The following is a 26,044-nucleotide window of genomic DNA, read 5'->3' as shown; positions in this document are numbered from 1 at the left end:
GGAATCAGCATCATCAAATTGGTACCATCAGCCTTCAACCACCAATAAATAACAGTTCGGGAATGCTCATCCCAACGTGGGTTACGAACCGACAAACTAGAAAGCCTGCCTTGAATAAAAATACTAGAGACACCTGCCTTAAAAAGATCCAAAAAACTTGCATAATCAGAGTCTTGTACCAGAATGTTAGAAGCCTCCGCAACAAACTGGATATCATTGATCAAATTTTGCTCGCTAATGATATCGATATTCTCTGTGTTACAGAAACCTGGCTTGATAAAGACCAAGAATTTTTTACATCTTGTACTCCAGCTGGGTATAAATCAGCGTTTACTTCCAGAGTTGGCCAAAGAGGAGGCGGCGTTGCCATTTTCTTTAAGAGCTCACAGGCCTCACTTGTTCATCAAGTTTCTAGCAAAACAACAGCATATGAAGCTCTCGCTGTTACTCTCAGCTACCATGGCGTTCTTATAGATGTAATTGCCATATATATACCCCCAGCACCTTCATATGACGCCATCCATGAAATATCAAACTGGATCATTAACCAGCTTCATCCTTCAGCTTTGCACTTTGTCTGTGGAGACTTTAATCTTACTCCCCAACTAGCTAACCTTCAGCAAATGCTCCTGTCAAACCTATCTTGTACAGGGTTACAAATAATTAACGACCTTCCGACCAGAGGTAACAATCAACTAGATCTCATCCTTGCCTCTTTTCCTTGCACACCTGATTACATGCCAGAGACTTATTTTAATTCGGACCACAAGCCAATTATTGTTCTTTTACAGATACCTGCTCCAAACTTCAATGTTGTGAATTCAATTAACACCAGAGTAATAGTTAGTCCCAGACTTTTGAGCATTACTAAATGTGTTGAGGCTGCCTCTGCCATCCCGTGGTCAGTCCTAGAAAACTGTGATCTTGAAATTGCAGTAAATCTGCTTACTAATTGGCTTAAGACGATTGCGACATTTGCAGCATCCAAGAGAATTTCTATTATGCCTCGGTCCAGAGCATGGTAGACTCCCCATCTTAATATGAGCTTCAAATTAAAACAGCAACTCCACAAAATGTGGAAGCAGTCACAAAGTGTTCAAGACAGGATAGCCTACTCTAGAGCCCGTGCAACATTCAACAGGCTGAAATCTCAAGCAATTAAGAAGTATATGGACACCACCCTTCGTAGAGGAAAAACCCCCTACTCTAAACGGCCTTCTGATTTCCCACAAAAACTTGAACCTAACCAGTGGCAAGACTTTATATCTAGATTTGCATCGAACTCGGAACAATGTGCTCATCTTGAGACACCAACAACTGAAATCCCACCTAACATGCTATCTGCAGTATCAATTTCCAGGGAACAGCTTATTGCTACCATAAATTCTACACTGGCTTCTGCTAAGGCAGGTGCAGATGAAATACCCCAATTCATTAATAAATGTCTTAGCCCATACATTTTGGGTCCCCTTCTAACTATCTTTAATGCTATTTTGTCAAGTAATTTCTTTCCCCAGCAGTGGAACATCTACCTTGTGAAGCCTATACCAAAAATTCAATCAGTCTCATCAAATCCACTACTCTCTTCCTCATAGATCCACTGTGACTAATCTCTTAGCCACCACCAGCTCCATCCTCTTTGCGTTTGAATCTCATGCAGAGCTTGCAGTCACCTATGTAGACCTCGAAGCAGCTTTTGACTCAACAAACGTTCCTGCAATGCTGAAGCTACTTTCAGACCATTATCAAATCAAGGGAGACACTCTACAGCTCCTCACTTCACTCCTTCAAAATAGAATAATCCGGCTTACTGTCCACGGCCAAACATACGAGCGATGCGTCTCTTCAGGCGTGCCACAGGGTGGTGTCTTATCCGGCCTCTTATTTACAGCGCTTATCTCGCCGCTTGTTGAGTCCAGGCATGATACTCTAGGTTATGCTGCTGATATGAAACTCATCACACTGATTTCTCCACATGATGATCTTCTTATGATAACAACATCAATTAACAATATACTCCTGGAATTTTCAAACTACCTCAACCAGTTTGGACTAAAAATAAATCCAGAATAGTCTGAATTTATGATATTCTCATTAAAGAAAACGCCTTCCTATATTCAGCCAAAATTATGCAATTCCCCTATTCCCATCGTCAAGAAACATACTAATTTGGGGGTTGTTTTTAATCCTAAGCTCTGCTTTGGTAACCACATGGAAACGCTGCTCACCCAAGCAGCTCGAATCCGATGGATGGCCAAACAGCATTTCCATCATATTAATGAAGTAACGACCACCAGAAGATATACAAAAAGCACGGTATACTCTCCGCTTCTATATGCTGCAGAAATATGGGCATCTGCCGCCCCTAGCACAATTCGACCACTCTTTTCTACTGAGTTTTGGCTCTTAAAATGAGCCATAAACAAACATAAACTTCCTCCACAGTTAAGGACAACTGAAATGGCCAGTTTTGATAAAAATTCACAGGCGTTTCACGCTGATTAGGGTAAAATGCCTTACCACAATTGTAAAAATGATCACTAGAACGATCTCGGCACCATCATTCTCGGACCTGTGATCTTGGAGAGTCCCTCAGCCTTCCCTCAGAGCGACTCCAACTCTTTGCCCACATCTCAGCCGTCTCCACCTATCCGATAGGTTTCTGCCATATCAGCTACTTTCATGTGCCCAGTCTTTGGATGCTGACCTTAATAAGTTTTCTAGTGATAAGGAGTACAGACGCCGCAGCCTTAAATTGTACTTCCCTGTCCATGATCCTTCTCCTTGAGCTCGGCTTAATGCCGCAATCCAGCAATATGACATGAAGATTGCTTACCAACCAACCTTGCAGTTTTCCACCTGTATATTCTTTCTACATTGTGATGTTTATAATTGTATTATACTTTGAGTGTTGAGCTGTATTTACTTTTTATTCGTTCACATATGTATTTTTATATTTAATTTATTAATTTCTTTTTCTTACATATTGTAATATTACTGTTAACCCCTGGCCTTGTGGCCGTGAAGGGCTTATTGCAATGTATCCATTGTATTACTATTATTATTATTATTATTGCAATAAACTCTTTGCTGTTTTTCTTTGCATCCTTCGCCAAAGATTTCTCGTAATCTGCCTTTGCCTGCCTAACATCCTTTGTAACTTTGTTACAGATCAGCTTATATCTATCAAAGGCTTCTGTGTCACATGTTAATTTATATGTATCCTATTAATTTTTCTTCTCTCCCATATGTCTCAGTTCATCTGACATCCATTGAGGCCTAAACCTTGAACAATATTTCTTAGTTGGTATGTAACGCTTAGTAGCTTCCAGGATAAATTCTTTGAATGCTTCCCATTTTGAATGTGCTGTTGGTAACATCATCAGTTGGTCCCACTATATAGAATTTAAATACTGTCTCAGTCGCATTTAAGAAAGCAAAAACCCTTCCCTTTACCCCTGACGGTAGTTACCTCTTTGAGTACATCCCACTTCAGCACACTGTGATCACTGCCACCTAGTGGTTCCTTTATCTATAGATTCTTAATGCATGAAGAATCACTACTGATAATGAAATCAAGAGTATTACTCCCTCTAGTTGTCTCCCGAACATGCTGATGTAGAAAACAATCATCCAATAAATCCACAAAAGCCTTGCTAGTGTGTGAGTGACCAGCCCACAAATTCCAGTCAATTTCTGAGAAATTAAAATCCCACATTATAAGACTCTCTGATTTACTGGCCCACTCTATTTCCCTGTACAGTGGCTTATTATACTCATCAGAGTCATTAGGCCTATAGCACACTCCTACTCTCAATTTTGATCTCCCAATGCTTATGTCACACCAAACTGACTCGACACTGCACTGTCCAGCGATGTCGACTGGCTTCACTTCCTTGGATTTTATGTGTTTCTTAACTAATAGCATAACCCCTCCTCCCTTCCTATCCTGTCTATCCTTTCTGTAGACATTGTACTCCCCAAATTCCAGTTCTGCATTCCTTATATCTGTGTGACACCACGTCTCTGATATCCCAACAATATCTACCTTTGATGCTTTGAGCAATACCTCAAATTCATCAAATTTATTTACCAATCTCCTAGAATTGGTGTACACGCAAGTATACATGCACCTGTTCCTATTCTTAGCTACCCTAACACAACCCATGTGTTTAGTTGTATCGCAATGACTCCCAGCAGTCTCTGAAATATCCTGTAACTTGTTTTCCAGGCTGCTGATCATTCCAATAGAAGCAGTGCAAGAATCACTTTCACCTCTGCCAGGGGCTACTGTTAATCTATTAGTCCTTGTATCCCCCCAAGATAGCAGTTTTCCGACCCACCTAACACTGCCTCGATAGCATCAGCAAATATTCGTGCACCTTTTCTATTTAAGTGTATCCCATCCCTGTAGAAGCAGTCTCTCCTGTTAACATATTGCTTAATATGCAGACGACATAAAGCTCTTCACAGCTATTTAAAGCTGAAGATGAACCAAAACTCACCACTTGAATTCTACTCTCTATGGATTGTCTCAACATTTCTCCTATGTTTTAGTTTAAACCCTAAGAAATGTACCATGATGACATTTTCTCTCAAGCATTTGCTTGAGAGAAAATGCCTCACCTGCCTTCAACCAGAGTACTAAGAACACCAACATCAATTTACTCTGACTTGGCGATCATTTTCGATCCCATTTTAACCTTTCGGATCATAAGAGCTATCTACACACAAAGATATCACAATCATATGGCAAGAAAAATAATACTTATTTCATGGTCTACGCAGGTAGCACAGTGGTATCGTCACCGTCCTCCCTACACCCGGTGGAAAAGGCCTGGGTTCGAATCCCGTCGATGACACGAGGAACTTTAATGGGATTTTTTTCACTCCGTGGCTGAGTTAGTCGGTCTCAGGCGTAGATAGCAAGGTTTTTCTCCCCAGTAACAGGCGTTTTTTCGTCCAACAAAACAGGCAAATCGACCATAGAACATATGCAATTTACAGACACAAATACGGGTTAATGTATTTAATTACGGGAAACCCTAAAATAATAATAATATAATAAATACTTATTTCATGAGGATATCTCTCTTTTTACAGCAGAGGAGTTACTTGTAGTCAGCAAACAGATAAATGTTGATAAAACTCGGGGGATTGATTTGATTGAGAACAACAGTATCAGTAAGCTATTACTAGTAAGCTATTATGAAAGGGGGCGCCTACTGAAAGATTTCTTGATTGCTAACAACCTTGTTATCCATAACCACCCAGGACAGCCCTCTATTTACAGCAGTTTTTTAGGAGAATCCAACATTGATCTCACTATAACTTCAGCAAATATCACTAATAATATTAAAAATTGGTTTGTTGATCTTGAGTGGTGTTCCAGTGACCATCGTGGCATACTCTTCCAAATTTAACCTCTCCAAAAAACGTTTTTCCATTCGAAATATTAAATGGGATAACTTTGAGTCTTCAATTCAAAAAGACTTTCTGTCGGTGCTACTTGTCATTTGGAACAATTAGATGCTCAAGAAACTATTATATTCAGGAATTGATATTGATAGCTTGCTATTTGTCAACTAAAAAGAAAAAAATTACCACAAAAACATGTGTATGGTAGAAGCAGTAGTAGTGGCATGTGATGCAAGAAAGCAAAGTGTAGAGCTTATGCAGCATCAGCCAAAAAAAAATCACACCATTCCCTCCAAATGCCTGTCCAGTTCCTCCTTAAATTTATTCAACCTATCAACTTCCACAACGACAGATGGAAGTTTGTTCCAGCAATTAACCACACGCTGGCTAAAGGCAAATTTCCACACAATTTTGATAAAGCCATCTATTCTACATCTGTTCTTTCTTAATTTGAATTTATGTCCCCATAGGTTGTAATCTGAACAAGTGGAAGGATCCCGTCAGAATTCAGCGTGCTCAACCCATTCAAGGCCTTATACACCTCAATCAGATCACCGCGCAAGTGCCTAGTCTCCAGCCACTGCAATTTGCAGAACTTAAGCCTCTCTTGGTAAGAGGATCCCTTCATTCCCCTCACCAATCTTGTTGCCCATCTCTGTACACGCTCAAGTAAATCTACATCCTTCCTAAAATGAGGCCTCCAGACCTGTACGCAGTACTCAAGGCGTGCCTGACCATTGCCTTATACAGACATTTAACAAATTTAAGAAAAGTAGTTTATCAAGCTAGGCATCGATATCAAAGGCACAGAAACTGGTTTCCAGAAGTTGAATTTCTGAAGGTGGAGTACCGAAGACTTAAAAGAAATTTTGATAAAGCCATTGCAAGTGCCAAAAGGGAGTCTTCGCAAAACCTTGTGAAAAGTACAGGCAACTCTGATCCGTGGGGTTTATTGTATAAACTAGCCAAAAAAAAATACATGCTCCTGATATTTATAATACTGTGGTAAATAAAAACGCCGAAACTAAAAACTGGCCTGATACGATGAGCACCTTCCTTGATAGGATCTTTCCTTCAGACAACCCTACCCTAGATAATTTTCATGATCGAATTGGTACAATTCCGAGGAGGCTACCCCTCCCCGTTCGCACTGGAAGAATTACAAACAGCTGTTAAAAAGGTCAATGTTTCTAAATGTCCTGGCAGTGACTCATTGAAAATATTTTTCTAAGTACTCTGCTAACGTTTAACAAATGTCTCTCGGAGGTAATTTTCCCTGTACCTTGGAAAATAGATTTGCTGTGTAAAATCAACAAACCTGAAAAACCGTTCATGACCAAAAAGCCTACAGACCGGTCACATTACTTGCCAACATGGAAAAATTGCTTGAAAGATTAATAGCTCTAGGAATCCAGAAACTGTTCTACGACAAAGAACTATTATCAAACAAACAGGTGGATCAAACAGACAGGTGGAGGACGCTCGTGTAAAGATGCCGTAGTGGATTTAATTCAACACATCAACTCCTCAACAGCCAGTTTTTATTGGCGACCTGAATCCTCTTGATGCTTGGGAAACCACTGATTGTATGAGACCTCAACAATTTCTTCGGTCGTAACCTGCCCTCTCAGCTATCAAACATTGCCCTCGGTTCTTGAGAACATTTCTCCCAACACCAATGCTACCTGCTGTCCAAATTCACGGCAGAAACTTTTATTGATTTGCTAGGGATAAAGTCTACAGGAGAGAGAGGAGCGCACAGCACACAAACAAACTGCTTAAAATGAACAATGACATGCCCATACCACCGAAAATCAGGCCTTGATCGGTCTACATTAGGCCCAGTACGCTGGTAAACCTGTCTGCCATCTGGTGTATACAGTATTATTAAGTCCCCACTATACATATATTCCATCAAGGTCAGAAATCTCGATATAAGCCTTCATTTCTTAATTTACTTTCAATTTAATTTCTTTTTTATTTAATGTACTTCAATATACTCTATATTATTGAAATAAGATAATATAGTGAACAATATACTCTGTAAAATTCTACCCTGTAGTTGTGATGGATTGTTGCAATAAAGATCTTATATATAATAATACAAGGAGGCAATCCAATTTTTATTTTATACACTAACAAACCCATCCCATCCCACCCTATTACTGATGATTTTCATAAAACACCACTTATAACGTTGAGTGCTGATATAATCGACTTGTTCAGGGTGGACCCTCTTGCCACACCGCACCTCCGAAAAACGTACCACGGTTATCAGGTCTGCAGAACTGCCTATACAGATTAATTGCTAGATATACTTCTTAAAATAAGGTCAACTAATAACGCACTACTTTTTAACGGGTTACAATTAAAATTAACAAAGCTAAGCACCTTGGTTACCAGCTAGCAATCCTGGTTTCCTTTTATAGCCAGACAACCTTAACGCATGCACAGCCCTCATCTTATTCTGCATTAGGTCCATAATTTATTTAGGAAGAACCACATTAATCACAACCACAACGAACAGATCGCCAGTGGCTTTGCTTACTACTGACACCCCATAAATATAAATTATCGACGTCACCCAGGAAGGATTTGTGCTCTGCTCTGTAATTGTCAAAGTTTCCAAACTACAGCGCTACTTATTCCTATCATTTAAATTTTCACTATTTACTCCATAGTGTTTTATAGCTAATAAGATGCAATCGCACTGCTGTATTATAGTCTGGACAGCATAGGCTAGTTCAAGGGGCCTTTATTATGTGGCCACAAAATTGCAACTAGCCAAGGTCCATAAAACAATCCAACAGGTGCAATACCTTTCCGCAGCCTCCTCTCCTCTCCGCTTAATGCAGACTGAATTTTGCTGAACCTCTTACAATACGTCCTAACTACAACTATCGCAAATTTCCATCCCACTCACTGCAATAATTGCTCCGTCTTTGTCCACTGTAGAACAAGAAGATTATAAACTCAACCCTTATACCACCCAGCTGATTCAATTAGGTGTGAAAAACATAGGTAATCAATTTATCAAATAAGAGTAATTATTAAAATAATTACTCTTATGTTGGGCAAGTTAACACAATGTAACGTTTTTCCCCAACATGAAAATGGAAATGCATGGAATTCAAATTCTTTCTTCAACTTTAGTTGGGCAAAAAGAACTTGTTTCCTAATGGCTCTTCATTTCCATTTCGAAATTTCTGATAAAGACTTCTCTATTTATAGTCCATCTCTCTTGTGATGTAAACAATCACATCAGCAAAAGATAACTCCGGAAATAATTTCGATAGAATTAGAAATTCTAGTTCGATATTTTTATGAAGTTTACTTCACAGGGTCTTATTGTTGCGTTACCTTATTGTTGAGTTCTAATATTGTTAGGTTTCCAATGCAAAAATTGGGGACCATTTTACTTTGCACTGCCATCGGTCTGTATGTATTCATATACTCCAGCCAAATTAACAGTTTCAGCTAAAGATTACCATTCTACTTTGCTGCTAACACTTGTATGGATGATCTTGGTAAATAACCACCCATCATATTATATACACTTCACTTACTAGTTTAGTTACTGGTTCCAGAAGGATTTTAAAAGAATACTAAATCGTCGTGATGGCAAGAAACCTCCAGATGCTGATGTAATTTCTCACTTATTCTCAAAATATCTGCTTCGGTTTTTGTTCTGTTTTTACACTTTCTTATTCCATGGGTGTTTTTCCTTGGAAATTTGTTCATATCCAGTTAGTTCCTATAAAGACTGTCAAATACCTCACTTCCATTTAGAAGAGATTTAACTTCTAAAAAGAGTCTACTCTTCCTACCCTCAACTTCAACGAATAGCAAGACAAGATAATACATCTCTATTAGAGATTATTCTGACTTCTAATAACCCTTAGAACAAGAAAATTAGAAATATTGCTCCCTCTTTATCAAAAAGCTGGCTTTTATTTTTCTTCTAAACAGCTACCAGTTTGTACAAATTTCAAATCCAGATTACCAGGGCAATATTGGTACCATATGGGGCCCTAATACTACATTCAAGTTTCCGACTGTATTCAAAAGAAGGCACTCGCTTACTTACTCTCTTCATTCTCTGTCTCATTGACGCTCAGTCCCTGCAGCTTTACCTTTTCTCTAGATCAGGTATGGCCAACCTCCAGGGTGCTGGCCAAATCGAGCCCAGCTATACTTTCAATATTAAGTATTGGGGAAATGATAGTGAAACAAAAAACTAATATAATATAATTAGTAGATAGTAAAATTATGCTACAAATGGCGTGTGTTTTTTTCTGTACTAAAAAAGTACAGTATACTATTCAGTGATAAATTCGTCTAATCTACTTGGGTGAAATGACTAGTGACATCTACAAACAAAGGTCCCAAAAATCACGCGGCTTCGCAAGTCGCGTTGATCAGTTGACTCTATATGCAGTGTTCCATATCACTGGAATGCGGGAAAGATGTCTGTCCTCTTTTAGAAACTTTATTCCCAACATCATACATTGGAACTGAAATGTTTAACCAATACTGCAAAAATGAGCGAAATAAAGAAAAGAAAGGTTGACTCAAATGACAGCAGTTTTGGGAGCATCACCGACTAAGGCCATATTGCTCAGTGTATATAATCTCTAAATTGCGCGTGTTCTGAAATCTATTTTCTGTTTGCTGGACGAAAACCCGATTTTCCGGGAGAAAAAACCATGCTACCCTCGCCTGAGACCACCTAATTCAGCCATGTTGTGAAAAAAGCTCATAAAAATTCTTCTCGTCCTCGACGGGACTGGTGTGCTGAATGACTGTGCTACCCACGAGGGCGGTTGACTCAGAACATCGAGTATTTTTGACTCTTTTTGTTGCATCACGGATCCATCTCCTTAATGGAAGAAAACGTGATTAAATATCTTCAGAATAAGTCCGAGTACGTCATTTATCAAGGCAACATGGTAATGGGATAGGATTTAATACAGATCGACTTGAGTAACCAGCGATATCAAAATAATTGCTTGCAATAATAAGTATTACAGAGTTCATCACTGAGTAGATCTCGTAATACACCATTCCAAAACGTCAATGATATCGGACGGTTGAAGGCAGAGATGTGGGTTGACCATGTCAAAGTCGATCACAAACCTAGAGAATTAGTATAAAAGCATGAAGAGACCATTAGAAGCATTAACACTCTCAAAGCAGGCTCTGAGGATATATCTTCAGATATTGACTCAATACATTCTTCAACCTAGCGTGTATATAAACTGCAGAAAATGTCCAAAAATTCTAAATGTGTAATCACCTAGGATGAATATCTCCTTTATGACGAATAAAATTAGTGAAAAAGCAGTTTTCCAAAAGTTGGATTTTTAAACAGCCACTATTGCCAACTTTATATAGTAGAAAATAAAAATGCACGTTAAGATGCACCTCATTAAGCATATATGGTCATAGGCGTATAACAAGTACTTATGATGGCAAAAAAGTAAAATTCGCTTTATTTAATAACTCCCCCGTCCGTATTTTGATTCCACTTTAGCCATTATTCCACCCGATGACGATATTTCAATGTACATGGAAGCAAACTTCCGTTTCGCTGTTTACCACAGGGTTTATTGGCTTTTTTTTTTAAAGTAAATTGTACTGAAAAGATTTACGACAGAGAGGAACTTAAGGGGGAGAGATATGCATAAGAGCAAAGATATGGAGAGACCCATATACCTCGTCTGAAAAGATATCGACTTCAGATTCAAGAGTAAAAAAGAAAGAAAAAAGTTGCTTGCTTTAGAACACGTCTTGACGTGTGCCATCTCTGCAAAGAAGCCCGTGATTTCCGAAGTGAGCTACCTCTTATCCCTCACCGCTCACTATCCATCGATACAACTAAGTGACATTTGCTTCTATGCCACATTCCAAAAAGGAATCATGTCAACCAATGGACGTTCGCGATAGACAGCTCGCTGAAGATAGAACGAAAAGTTCTGATTTGTTGTACTGTGCAGTTTCTGTAAAGTGACGTGTATATAGTATATATCTGCATCTACCTCCCCTTCTGTATCTACCCTCCCTTCCCCATCTCCCGTCCACTTTCGGGTATAAACAGGGAGTGCGTTACTTGGAGAGGTAGATCAACATTACTTAAATGATGTGTGTAGGAGACAGTTTATTTTGCTTGTCCCAGTTGGACTAGATACATATTAGACATTTTTTCACTCTCTCTGCAGGCGAGCATGAAACATCATTTATATCATGGAGAGGATGAAAAAAGGAGGTGTGGAGTAGAGGGATCGTCATCGGAGATATCGAATGTCTTTGACATATTTGAATAGCGAAGATTTTTTTTTCTCTCCTGAGAATCAATTCTTGGTTATGTGAGATGGAAAAAATATTTGCCAGTTCAGTAAGAGGGGAGAAAGTTTCAATTTCCATCTCTGTTTTGTATGGTTATTACGTTCGATCCTCTGATAAGGTAGCAGTTATAGAAAATAGAAAGTCTGTTAGAAAGTACAGGACCTCGAAAAAAAAAAATTGGAACAAAACACAAATATTGAATGAAGGTAAAAATACAGATGGACAGATACTCTTTTGTAATATTTCAGAATTTTAGCTGTAAACTTATTAAGGATAGAAAAGAGTTAATAATTTGAGAAGAATGAATAGAAATATTTGTTGAAGTTTCACTATGGTTTCAAATCTAACTACAAGTTGGTTTTTTTTACTTGGAATGATGAATTAAGAATGAATGTGTAGTTAGAGTTGAAACTATAGTTAGACATCGTTGTCATTTAAAATGAAAGATATATATCCGCGGGGCTCACATCTGGTGATTATTATTTCCTTGAAAGCTTCTCTCTCTCAAAAAGATTTTTTTTTTTTTTTGGCTGGTGCAGCATAAGCCTCACACTTCCTTGCACTATATGGCTAATAATAATAATAATAAAGATAAATGGAGTTTACTATATTTTTGTATCGAGTCTCAAGGAAAGTCATTATGCTAAAAACACAAGTCAATATGATACAAAATTCAATTTCCTACTCTTCTTAAGCATTACCGGCCAATCTCCAACGCCTCAAGTCTTCTAAAACTCCTAGAGAAGGTACTTCTCCCCATTCTAACTAAACAACTTCTTCCACATCAGTCTCATCAAATCCACTACTCCCTTCCTCATAGATCCACTGTGACTAATCTCTTAGCCACCACCAGCTCTATCCTCTCTGCGTTTGAATCTCATGCAGAGCTTGCAGTCACCTATGTAGACCTCGAAGCAGCTTTCGACTCAATAAACGTTCCTGCAATGCTGAAGCTACTTTCAGACCATTATCAAATCAAGGGAGACACGCTACAGTTCCTCACTTCACTCCTTCAAAATAGAATAATCCGGCTTACTGTCCACGGCCAAACATACGAGCGATGCGTCTCTTCAGGCGTGCCACAGGGTGGTGTCTTATCCGGCCTCTTATTCACAGCGCTTATCTCGCCGTTTGTTGAATCCAGGCATCATATTCTATATTATGCTGATGATATGAAACTCCTCACACTGATTTCTCCACATGATGATCTTCTCATGATAACAGCATCAATTAACAATATACTCCTGGAATTTTCAAACTACCTCAACCAGTTTGGACTAAAAATAAATCCAGAATAGTCTGAATTTATGATATTCTCATTAAAGAAAACGCCTTCCTATATTCAGCCAACACTATGTAATTCCCCTATTCCCATCGTCAAGAAACATACTTATCTGGGGGTTGTTTTCGATCCTAAGCTCTGCTTTGGTGACCAGATGGAAAAGCTACTCACACAGGCAGCTCGACTCCAATGGATGGCCAAACAGCATTTCCATTATATTAATGAAGTAACGACCACCAGAAGATATATAAAAAACATGGTATACTCTCCGCTTCTATATGCTGCAGACGTATGGGCATCTGCCGCCCCCAGTACAATTCGACCACTCTTTTCTACTGAGTTTTGGCTCTTAAAATGAGCCATAAACAAACATAAACTTCCTCCACAGTTAAGGACAACTGAAATCGCCAGTCTGATAAAAATTCACAGGCTTCCCACACTGATTAGGGTGAAATGCCTTACCACAACTGTAAAAATGATCACTGGAAAGATCTCGGCACCATCATTCTCGGACCTATGCTCTTGGAGAGTCCCTCAGCCTTCCCTCAGAGCGACTCCAACTCTGTGCCCACATCTCAGCCGTCTCCACCTATCCGATAGGTTTCTGTCATTTCAGCTACTTTCATGTGCCCAGTCTTTGGATTCTGACCTTAATAAGTTTTCTAGTGATAAGGAGTACAGACGCCGCAGCCTTAAATTGTACTTCCCTGTCCATGATCCTTCTCCTTGAAGCTCGGCTTAATGCCGCAATCCAGCAATATGACATGAAGATGGCTTACCAACCAACCTTGCAGTTTTCCACCTGTATATTCTTTGTACATTGTGATGTTTATAATTGTATTATACTTTTCAGTGTTGAGCTGTATTTACTTTTTATTCGTTCACTTATGTATTTTTATATTTAATTTATTAATTTCTTTTTCTTACATATTGTAATATTACTGTTAACCCCTGGCCTTATGGCCGTGAAGGGCTTATTGTAATGTATCCATTGTATTACTATTATTATTATTATTATTGCAATAAACTCTTTGCTGTTTTTCTTTGCATCCTTCGCCAAAGATTTCTCGTAATCTGCCTTCGCCTGCCTAACATCCTTTGTAACTTGGTTACATATCAGCATATATCTATCATAGGCTTCTGTGGCACATGTTAATTTATATGTATCCCATGCATTTTTCTTCTCTGCCATATGTCTCATTAGTTCATCTGACATCCATTGAGGCCTAAACCTTGAACAATATTTCTTAGTTGGTATGTAACGCTTAGTAGCTTCCAAGATAAGTTCTTTGAATGCTTCCCATTTTGAATTTGCTGTTGGTAACATCATCAGTTGGTCCCACTGTATAGAATTTAAATACTGTCTCAGACCATCATAGTCGCCTTTAGGAAAGCAAAAACCCTTCCCTTTACCCCTGACGGCAGTTACCTCTTTGAGTAAATCCCACTTCAGCACACTGTGATCACTGCCACCTAGTGGTTCCTTTATCTACAGATTCTTAATGCATGAAGAATCACTACTGATAATGAAATCAAGAGTATTACTCCCTCTAGTTGTCTCCCGAACATGCTGATGTAGAAAACAATCATCCAATAAATCCACAAAAGCCTTGCTAGTGTGTGAGTGACCAACCCACAAATTCCAGTCAATTTCTGGGAAATTAAAATCCCCCATTATAAGACTCTCTGATTTACTGGCCCACTCTATTTCCCTGTACAGTGGCTTATTATACTCATCAGAGTCATTAGGCCTATAGCACACTCCTACTCTCAATTTTGATCTCCCAATGCTTATGTCACACCAAACTGACTCGACACTGCACTGTCCAGCGATGTCGACTGGCTTCACTTCCTTGGATTTTATGTGTTTCTTAATAGCATAACCCTTCCTCCCTTCCTATCCTGTCTATCCTTTCTGTAGACATTGTACTCCCCAAATTCCAGTTCTGCATTCCTTATATCTGTGTGACACCACGTCTCTGATATCCCAACAATATCTGCCTTTGATGCTTTGAGCAATACCTCAAATTCATCAAATTTATTTACTAATCTCCTAGAATTGGTGTACACGCAAGTATACATGCACCTGTTCCTATTCTTAGCTACCCTAACACAACCCATGTGTTTACTTGTACCGCAATGACTCCCAGCAGTCTCTGAAATATCCTGTAACTTGTTTTCCAGGCTGCTGCTCATTCCAACAGATGCAGTGCAAGAATCACTTTCACCTCTGCCAGTGGCTACTGTTAATCTATTAGTCCTTGTATCCCACCAAGATAGCAGTTTTCCGACCCACCTAACACTGCCTCGATAGCATCAGCAAATATTCGTGCACCTTTTCTATTTAAGTGTATCCCATCCCTGTAGAAGCAGTTCTCTCCTGTTAACATATTGCTTAATATGCAGACGACATAAAGCTCTTCACAGCTATTAAAAGCTGAAGATGAACCAAAACTCACCACTTGAATTCTACTCTCTATGGATTGTCTCAACATTTCTCCTATGTTTTAGTTTTTGAGTGGTGTGAGTTGAAGGAGTAACTGTCCCTTTCATTCTTCTACACCGTTTTTTTTCTTCTTCCACTCCTACTATAACTTTCCCTCTACTTTTTGCTTTTCTAAGTCTAATAGGGATAAGTGGAAAGTAGAGTTATTATCCCACACATATACAAACAAGCCTTGAAACGGTGCCATCTGAGTGGTGGTGCCCACTGAGAATAAGTAATAGTCTTCTCTATTATTGCCCCGAGTGCCAAGCGAGTGATCAAAGCGAGTCTAAAAGCGAATCTCAAAGCGCCTTCTCTAGAATTAGCTGTTTTCAGAGAATTTTTCAAGCTTTTGTTTACTAAGTTATTTCTTTTCTGCTCTTCTCAATAAAGAAGTAAGCTTTTCAAAAGAAAGGAAAGGTACCTTTCTTCTTCCTGTATATAGAACTAACCTACATAACACACTAACCACTAATCTCTTCTCGCTTGGTCACTGGTGGCACCGCTCCTGCCTCCACGTGGCGGGGCCGGTAACCTGGGAGAAAAGTTATCCTCTGGGGCAAAAAAGGAGCAACCATGGATTGCGACAACTACCCAGCACTTGAGCCCAGACGCTCATGTCATGACATTAATGAAACCGAACGTGACGCATCCCAATCTAAGAGATTACGCAAAAATGAGAATGAACAGGAATATCCAACATTTCTCATATTGCATTCTCTTTCATCCAAACCTATGAGTGCCCTTTCACCATTTCTAATTCAGAAATGTTTAGAAAGTGTGGCTGGTTCACCGAAAATGGTGAAAAGATTACGTTCCGGAGACTTACTAGTTGAAACAACTAAACATCAGCATTCCCAGGCTCTATTGAAATTGTCAACTTTTGGCAGAATACCTGTACAGGTCACCCCTCATGCCACATTAAATAGCTCCAAAGGAGTAATAGCAGAGTGGGATCTGATGAATGTCGCCGAAGATGAGATAGTAGAAGAACTGCAAGAACAAAAAGTCGTTCAAGCCAAACGAATAATGTTAAAAAAAGATGGTGAACTTGTTCCCGCTAGGAACATTATTCTAACGTTCAGTACACCAACCCTACCATCATGTGTGAAAGCCGGATACCTTAACTGCCGAGTACATCCCTACATTCCCAATCCAATCAGATGTTTCAAATGTCAAAAATTTGGACACTCACAAACAGTATGTCGAGGGGACCCTACCTGCCCGAACTGTGGCTCTAAAGCTCATTCACAAACTGACTGCACTGCAGAAACAACGCCACAATGTCCAAATTGTAAAGGCCAGCACCCTGCGTATTCAAAAGCATGTGAACTCTGGAGATTAGGAAAAAAACATCCAAAAATACAAAGTTGAAAAAAAGGTCACCTACCAAGAAGCTAGGAAGCAAGTTATGCTCAATATGCCAAAAGTTAGCTATGCTGCAGCAACCAAAAAATATCAGTCAACTGGTACACAAACAGCAGTCGCAGTATCCCCATCTATTTCAATTGCCGATTGGGCTCGATCAGTGCTTTCGTCCCCACAACAATCATCTACAGAACAATGGAAAGTAACTTGCGCTAGCAATACTCCGCTAACAGTACCACCAACTGCAAATGATACTTTGCCAGAAACTACAAAATTGAAAGCATCAGCATCAAACAATGCAGACCAACCATGCTCAGGAAATATAGATATAGATTCTGGTACTCTGCAAGAAGAGACCATTTTAGATTTACACGCAGAAGACGACATGGACACTGGGCGTCCTACCTTCCGGAAAAAAGAAAGGATGAAACTAGATCGATCCAAACAGGCTGGATACAAAAAACAGACAGAACCTTTTACAACCTCTAAAACTAAATAATGCAGAACATTATACAATGGAACTGTAGAGGTCTACGAAGCAATATTTTTGACATTTATGATCTCATCAAACAGCATAATCCAGTTATCATCTGCCTGCAAGAAACTAATGTAACTCCACAGGTGACTCCAGTGATCAAAAACTATAGTATCTACCAACAAGATAGAAGCAGCACTAACTCAAGAAGAGGCGTAGCCATACTTATTGACAACAAGGTTCCTACCAAACAAATCCCTCTACAGACCACATTAGAGGCTGTAGCGGTACGTATTGTTTTCAGTTTTATGCTAACCGTAGTCTCTGTGTATCTCTCCCCAAACAAAGAATTTACTGTAAAAGAGCTGGAGGATTTTATAAAGCAGCTTCCACCTCTTTTCATTCTGCTTGGGGATTTCAATGGGCACCATCCTATGTGGGGATCTCCCAAGATAGACAAACGAGGAAAACTCATCGAAACAGTTCTTGACAATCAGAATCTCACATTATTAAATACTGGTGCTAACACTTATTTCCACTTTTCCACCGGAGTATCTACTGCCATAGATCTATCAATATGTTCTCCAAAACTATTCCCACTTATTCAGTGGTTAGTTTTAAGTAACCCACTAAATAGTGATCATTATCCGATCATTTGCAAATTGCAAACAAATAGAACCTCACATATAACCAGCCACAGAAAATGGAAATTTAACAAGGCAGATTGGAACAAGTTCACCAATGCAATTTTCTTTGATGATGAAGTCATCAAAAGCCAGCCTATAGATGTTGTTACTGACCACATTACTGCACAGATAAAAACAGCTGCAACTTGTTCTATACCCAAAACCAGAGTTGGTCCTCATAGACATGCCAATGTCTGGTGGAATGATGCATGCCGTGATGCCAAAAAAGAACAGAATAAAGCATGGAATCTATTTCGCAAAAACCCAACAACTGACAACCTGGTAAATTTTAAGAAACGTAAAGCTAAGGCACGCTATGTGCAGAAAAAAGCGAAAAACGATTCTTGGATCCGGTTTGTTTCCACCATTAAAAAAAATACAGAGAGCAGAAAAATCTGGAACAAAATTAAAAAGCTGAATGGTAAATCCCACCCAGAATCAACACCTATTATAAGTTGGAAGAGTAGAGACTACTCCTCTGCAATAGAAATTGCAAACGCCCTAGCCGAATCCTTTTCTGAAATCTCTGCCACATCCGCATATGAGTCAGCCTTTAAACAGATAAAAGCCAACGCAGAAAAGCATAAGCTTACCTTTAAAACAACGGCATCTCTTCCATATAATCGACCTTTTACACTACTCGAACTAAAGAGCTCCTTAAATAGGTCAGATAATAGTGCACCAGGGTCTGATGGGATACACTATATCATGCTCAAACACCTAAAGAAGAAAGCTATGAAGTCCTTACTGATATATTTCAACCGGATATTCTCTGAAGGCTACTACCCTCTTTCTTGGCGCCACTCAATAGTACTAGCCTTTGTCAAACCTGGAAAAGATCAATCAAATCCACAAAACTATCGGCCAATATCTCTTAGTAGTTGCCTTGGTAAAACATTAGAAAGAATGATTCACGCTCGATTAATATGGTACCTAGAATCTCATTTGATAATAAACAGGAACCAGTATGGTTTTAGAAAAAATCGGTCAACTCTAGATCTCATGATCAAGGCAGAATCCAACATACGGAATGCTTTTATCCGTAAAGAACATCTTGTCATGGTCTGTCTGGATATAGAGAAAGCCTTTGATACCACCTGGCGCTATGGCATTCTTCAAAATCTGTATGCCACAGGACTCCGAGGTCAGCTACCACTAATCATACAGAGCTTTCTACAAAATAGAACCTTTCAAATGCGTTACTGTAATTCTCTATCCCGCACATTTGTCCAAGAAGAAGGGGTCCCACAAGGTTCAGTTCTTAGTGCGACGCTCTTTGCAGTTAAGTTAAACAATGCAACAGAGAACATTCCAGTTAATGTTGACACCTATCTATATGCAGACGACCTTACAATATCCTGCCACTCACAAAATATGCGCTCAATCGAGCGTCAATTACAGCTCTCAATAAACAAAATACAATCATGGGCATCTCATAATGGCTATCGCCTCTCTGCAACAAAAACAACTGCTATTCACTTTTGCAAAAAGCGTCAGCTGCATCCAGATCCTGAACTAAGGTTAGGAATCCAACAAATACCACTCAGCAACAATATCCGGTTCTTGGGACTAGTACTTGACACTAAACTTACTTTTCAGGCGCATATAAGGCAATTACGGACGCAGTGCATGAAAACGTTGAATATCCTCAAAGTTATCTCTTCCATGGCATGGGGAGCCGATCGCTTCACGCTTCTACATCTATATCGAACCTTAATAAGATCTCGTCTGGACTATGGAGCTCCAGTATATGATTCTGCACGTAAGACAGCTTTGGCTTGGCTCAATCCAGTCCAACATAGTGCTCTGAGGATTGCCTCCGGAGCTTTTAAGACGTCCCCAGTACAAAGTTTGTATATAGATGCCAATGAGCCTCCACTAAATCTCAGGAGGAAAGTATTGCTTCTTAGCTATGCAGCCAAATTACGTAGCCTCCCTTCTCACCCCATCTGGACATATCTCTTTGAACCTCAGTGGGTAAACTTATACAGAAACAAACCAAATGAAAATAAACCTGCAGGTATCCGGCTACAAGAGTTAACAGAAGACTGGGGCATCTATCTTGGAAATATATCTCAAGCTGCAGATGCAGTACAAGCACCATGGGCAATGTATACACCTCCTTGCGATAACTATTTTCTTCAGTGGGTAAAACACTCCCTATCGAACAACAACATTAGACAGTTACATGCGTCTCATGCATTGGCCAATGCTCGCAGTCTCCAAATATATACAGATGGCTCCAAAACTGATATATCCGTAGGAGCTGGAGTAATCAGTCCTACAACCACTGTTTCTGTCCAGTTACCACTTGAATGTAGTGTTTATACTGCTGAACTGTATGCGATAAAAATGGCTTTAAATGTCCTTAACGATTATCTAGACACCCAGATCATAATATACACTGACTCTTTAAGTGCTGTCAATGCCCTACGGAATAAATCACGAAATTTCCATCCACTTATCCCACAAATTACATCTCAGTTATGTCACCTCAGTGAAAATAAGCAAACCGTAACGTTTTGCTGGATTCCCAGCCATGTTGGTATTCGAGGAAACGAGCGTGCAGATGAAGCAGCAAAACACCCTACTTGTTTCAATTACATCCCAGTTCCATATTCCGATTACAAACCAATCATACGACAGATATGCACTGAGATATGGTCTGAAATGTGGCATTACCAAACAGATAACAAGCTCCTTCAAATAAAACAGAATCCACAGCTTTGGAGATCCAGTTCTCGATTAAACAGGCAAGAAGAGGTTGTGCTTGCTAGAGCACGAATTGGACATACACATCTAACACACTTATTTTTACTGCTAGGTGAAGATCCTCCACTTTGCTCGCTTTGTAGTACCACACTAACCGTGAAGCATATTATCATTGAGTGTCCACGTTACCATTCAGCTAGAATTGCATGTTTCAGATCTGTACTGAATTCACAAAACCCACTGCAACTAAAACATATACTAGGAGATGATGCCAATTTATCAGAATTGTTTATTTATCTGAAAATGATCAATGTATACAACCACTTCTAGACCCATCTATAATGTATTGATGAATTTTCGAAAGTAACAGGCGCAATTTGGCCATAGTAGCCCTTGCGCCAATAAATCCCACAACAACAACAACAACAACAACAACAACAACAATCTCTATTAGTGAAGCGTTAAGTATTCGAGGTTGTGCAATACATGGTAACTAGTTGTGAAGGAAGAGATACAGTTGAGATACAGTTGAAATTATGCCTTTTACATTACTATCGTAGTTTATTTTCCTTTTAAGTGTTTTCTATGGTGTTTTTACACCTATATCTAAATACTGTGCATTTATAAATTTAGTTTTGGTAATGTCTGGTAATGGACAAAATTTTCGTAACATGAAACAAATAACAATTTTTTAGTGTGACATTAAAATGGTGAGAAGTTATCTGCCTCCCTAAACACCAGCAGTGCATTCAAAAGAAAACCGCCATTTATAGAGGTATGAGTTGTAATGTAATTATAGTGAACCAGCTTTCTAGCCTATTAAGATATGGAGTTTGTGGTTGATATCAGTTCATATAAGAAGGGAGTTGAGAGAGATAACTCACCTCAAATTGATTATTTAGGACCATCTCTTCAAGAGACTGACACAGTCTACAATTAATTTTCCCTTGGAATCTCATTCTGGAGATTCCAAGGGAAACGATGCCACAGCAGTGAAAGGAGTTCTAGAGAACTACTCTCTAATCTAATCCCAAGTTTACAAAATTCTCGGAACACACCAAGATTTGCTCGAAGCAAATTCCTGGTACACACCAAGCAAATATTGGTGTGGTGTGTACCAGAAATTTCGTAACCTTAGCAAAAAATGTTTAAGAAAATTACCGTACAGAGATATGAGTGTAATTTTATTTTTTGTCGGGAATTCAGAACTTGTGTCAGATGTCAGAGGATGTTCATATAAGAAGTACACTGGTGTGCAAAACTTAAGGACCAACACCATTTCTAAAGGTTACAACCACAAAATCAAACGAAACAGCCTGTGGCGATATGCATAACTGTGGCCGTTCAATAGAAAGCTGGTGTACATGCAAAAAGTTGAATCATGATGAGAGGGCTCACATAAACGGATAAAAGCAGCAGTTCAGCAGTTATGTGCAAATTACTGAATGGTGAGCACGATTGTTGCAGAGGTTCGATTGGTTTCATACAGCACTACAGACAACGAAATGGCCAGTAGACAACATCTGGATGACTTTACCAGGGGTCGAATAATTGGGAAGCTCGAGGAAGGTCGAAGTGTGAGGAGTGTGGCTGAAGAGTTCGGTATCGCTCATAGCATCGTCTCACATGCGTGGTCGGACTACAGAACGACAGGTACAACTATTCGAAGGACCAGTGGTGGTCGTCCACGAAAAAAAAAAAAACCCAATGATGAAAGCTATATATTCCTACAGGCCAAGAAGAGTGACCAACACCAGACAACCAGATCCATTGCAAACCAGCTGCACAGGAAGGAGGATATCGGGGTTTACTAGGAAGGAGGATATCGGGGTTTACTGTGGCCGGGCGACTCCACAAAGGTGGACTGTTTTCCCAACGGCCAGTACGCTGTATCCCTTTAGCACCTGCCCACCGGAGACACCGTTTACAGTGGTGCACCGAACTATGGGGTAAGGTATTCTTTACTGATGAGAGTAGATTCAGTCTCGGCAGGTTTCTGGACGTCAGCTAATCTGGCGAGAGGTTGGCACACGGTATCACCTCGCAAACATCACTGAAAGGGATCGATATGACAGTCGAGGTGATCTCGTCTGGGGAGGCGTTATCTTGGATGGACGTACACAACTCCAGATACTGGAAGGCGGTACTGTAACCGGTGCACGCTACTGTACTGAGGTAATCCTTCCCCATGTGCGTCTGTTCCGAGGTGCCATTGGCCCCGAGTTCGTGTTTATGGATGATAAGGCCAAAACCCATCGCACTGCAGCTGTTGATATGCTTTTGGAAAGTGAAGACATTTTCGTATGGATTGGCCTGCCCGTTTCCCCCGACCGATCTAAGTCCCATCGAACACATATGGGACGCTCTGAGGAGACGCCTAGTGGCACGTCCACACCCACTAGAAAATGTTCACCAGCTGAAGATGGCGCTGACAGAGGAATGGACGATGTTACCGCAAGAACTTACCAAACTTGATTTATACTTAGTATAGACAGGCGGTGCAAAGCCTGCATCGACATTAGTGGTGGCCTCTAAGGGTCTTGTTACTTTAAAGTTCATCCCTAACGTCACCTTTGCCACTTTAGAGTCCACACAGAAATGGTTTCATCCTGGTCTGTACACTCTCTACTTACTCTCTGGTCATGGCTCCCTTAATGCCAAACTTGCAACTCTCAACCTTGCTGAATCACCTCTCTGTTCTTGTGGAGACCCAGAAGACTGGGAACATATTTTATACCACTGCCATCAATACCTAGATCTTCGACAGAAACTTCTTCCCTCCACTAGTATCACTGTCCCCGTAAATGAGCCGGACTTCCTGAGCACCACAGAAAATTTCTAGTCCCTGCAAGAATTTGCGTCATGCTTTTGATCGCCGGAGACGCCTTCTCACTCAACTACGGAATACCTCCTAGCCTTCCTAGTAGAGACTCCTGCTAGCACTGGCCAAAGGCCAGTGCGGGATCAGATACAGTATATATATTTTTTTCCTCTCTTTTCTTTCTTTCTCTTTTTTTATTTTTGTTTTTTTTTTATATTTTATTTTATTATTTTTTTATTTTATTATTATTTTTTTTTTCACTTTTTATTTGCATTTATTTACTTATTTATTTTTGCTGGTACCCTGGGTTTGGGCTGCCCGAGGGACAGGATTTTTATTATTTACTTACATATTTTATTTTTTATATATGTATTAAATATATACAGGGTGATTCACTACCAGTTCGACAAACTTGTAGGAGGTGTAGGGGGCACAAAGACGAATCGGAATCACATAGCATTGCGGGGTCCGAAATGACCTTGTCATGCGGTAGAGGACGTTGAACGGGAGGTCGCGTGAACAGCGATCCCGCTGAAATTGCGAACCGTTTCTGTTGAAGAAACCAAGTAGCAAAAGTCCTCCGGAGTGGATAATCCGCAGGCTTCAATGATTGGACGCGTTGCAGATGGTATGAACTCATTTGGTTTGTTGACAGTATCCTCCATACAGTGGATTGGGAAATGCCCAATCGTTGGCCTATCGCTCGAGTACTCGTACTCGAATTGCCTTCTGCAAGACGTAGGACATTCTCCTCATTGTCTGGCGTGCTCGTCATTCGCTCTCGATTCATGGTACCTCTCGTGAAACAACCAGTCTCACGTAACCTTCTGTGCACACGTGCGAAAATCGTATGATGAGGTGCATGTCGGCCAGTTCAACGTTTGAATACTCGTCCATCCTCGGGAACCGGTTCACAAATGCTGACTTCCAGCGGGATCGCTGTTCACACGACCTCCCGTTCAACGTCCTCTACCGCATGACGAAGGCATTTCGGACCCTGCAATGCTGTGATTCCGATTCGTCTTTGTGTCCCCTACACATCCTGCAAGTTTTTCGCACTGGTAGTGAATCACCCTGTATATATATATTTATATATATATAGGTATAGGTAGGTTATAGGTATAGGTGTGTTGAGGGTCTGACGGCTCCGGAGATTTCTCCCATCTCCGCGTATGTATATATATATATATATTTTTTTTTTTTTTTTTTTTTTTTATTTTGCTCTGATATTAGGACAGTAAGAGCTGGTAAATCAGAGGGTTCGGAGGGCGGTCGCGATACATGCGTAGTTGTGGTCCACCTCCCCGTGGTGTAGACGGACACTGGGCAGGCCAACCAGGTGTTCGCCTGCTTGGTGACAAAATGGCCAGAAACAACTAAACAACAGAACAACACATACACTGCAGGAACATAATATTACACACATTTCTGGCCTTTTACAGTGCTTTCTGTAATCATCACAGTGTACAAAGGCAGAGATGAACTGACGTTCAGCTGCCGTCCTACATAAGATACATGTCTACATTAGTGGTGGCCATATCTCCTAATGAGGACTTCTTCTTCCCTTTGTTCCATCTTTGGCAGTGATGCATCTGTAGCATGGGAGCAAGTGCTATGTTGCCATTTTTGAATAAAGTCCCTTTGTACCGTTTTGTTTCCGTTGTGGTGTCGGTGTTGTTTCCTTCATTTCTGTACCTGACGAGGTTCCTTTGATATGTTTTTCCCATATCCAGGCCACTCCTATGAGAAGCTACAGGTGGAAACCTGACTGGTCCTTACGTTTTGCACGACAGTGTACAAGGAAGTTGAGAGTGATAGCTTTACTTCCCAATTTGCAAGTTATTTGCAAGTTTGGACTCTACTGTGTATTTTGAATAAAATTATGATGTAGAGGTATGAGACATAACTAACCTTGCCTGGAATTCATTTCCTAGCTTAATAACTTCGAGTTTGTAACTGATATCAAGAGCTGTTTATGTAAGAACAAGCATTGCTACACATCCCAAGTAGTACAATTTTTTTATTTTCTCAGGTTTTTTTTTTTGTCTAAACTGAGAAAATAAAAAAATCTACAGTTCAAATCCGCAATTCATAGAAGTGCTTTCACAAATTACATTGAAATGTTACCACCACACAATGATGTATTCATAAAACTAGATTTAGAAATTTAATTAACAAAATTTAAACGAAAATTTACAGAGATCGACTGCCGTTTGTGTGAAAACAAGCGACTGTCGATCAGAGACTTCAAAGTCAATAGTTGCAGAGCAAAAAGCTATTCAATAGCACGGAGCAGAAAGAAATTCTGACATACTCCTATGTATGTTGAAACCTGGGAATGTGTAAAGTACGTTGTTGTGTGCCACGACAGGAATGTGAAGAGGAAGGTGTTGAAGGAGGTCTAGTGCCAGAATCCGTCCTGTGAACATCTGATATACAACAGTTTGAGATC

Source organism: Mastigoproctus giganteus, chromosome 5, assembly GCF_048544385.1.
Source record: "Mastigoproctus giganteus isolate SK-2022 chromosome 5, ASM4854438v1, whole genome shotgun sequence".
In the NCBI taxonomy this organism is placed as follows: domain Eukaryota; kingdom Metazoa; phylum Arthropoda; class Arachnida; order Uropygi; family Thelyphonidae; genus Mastigoproctus; species Mastigoproctus giganteus.
Note: the sequence above shows the minus strand (reverse complement) of the source record.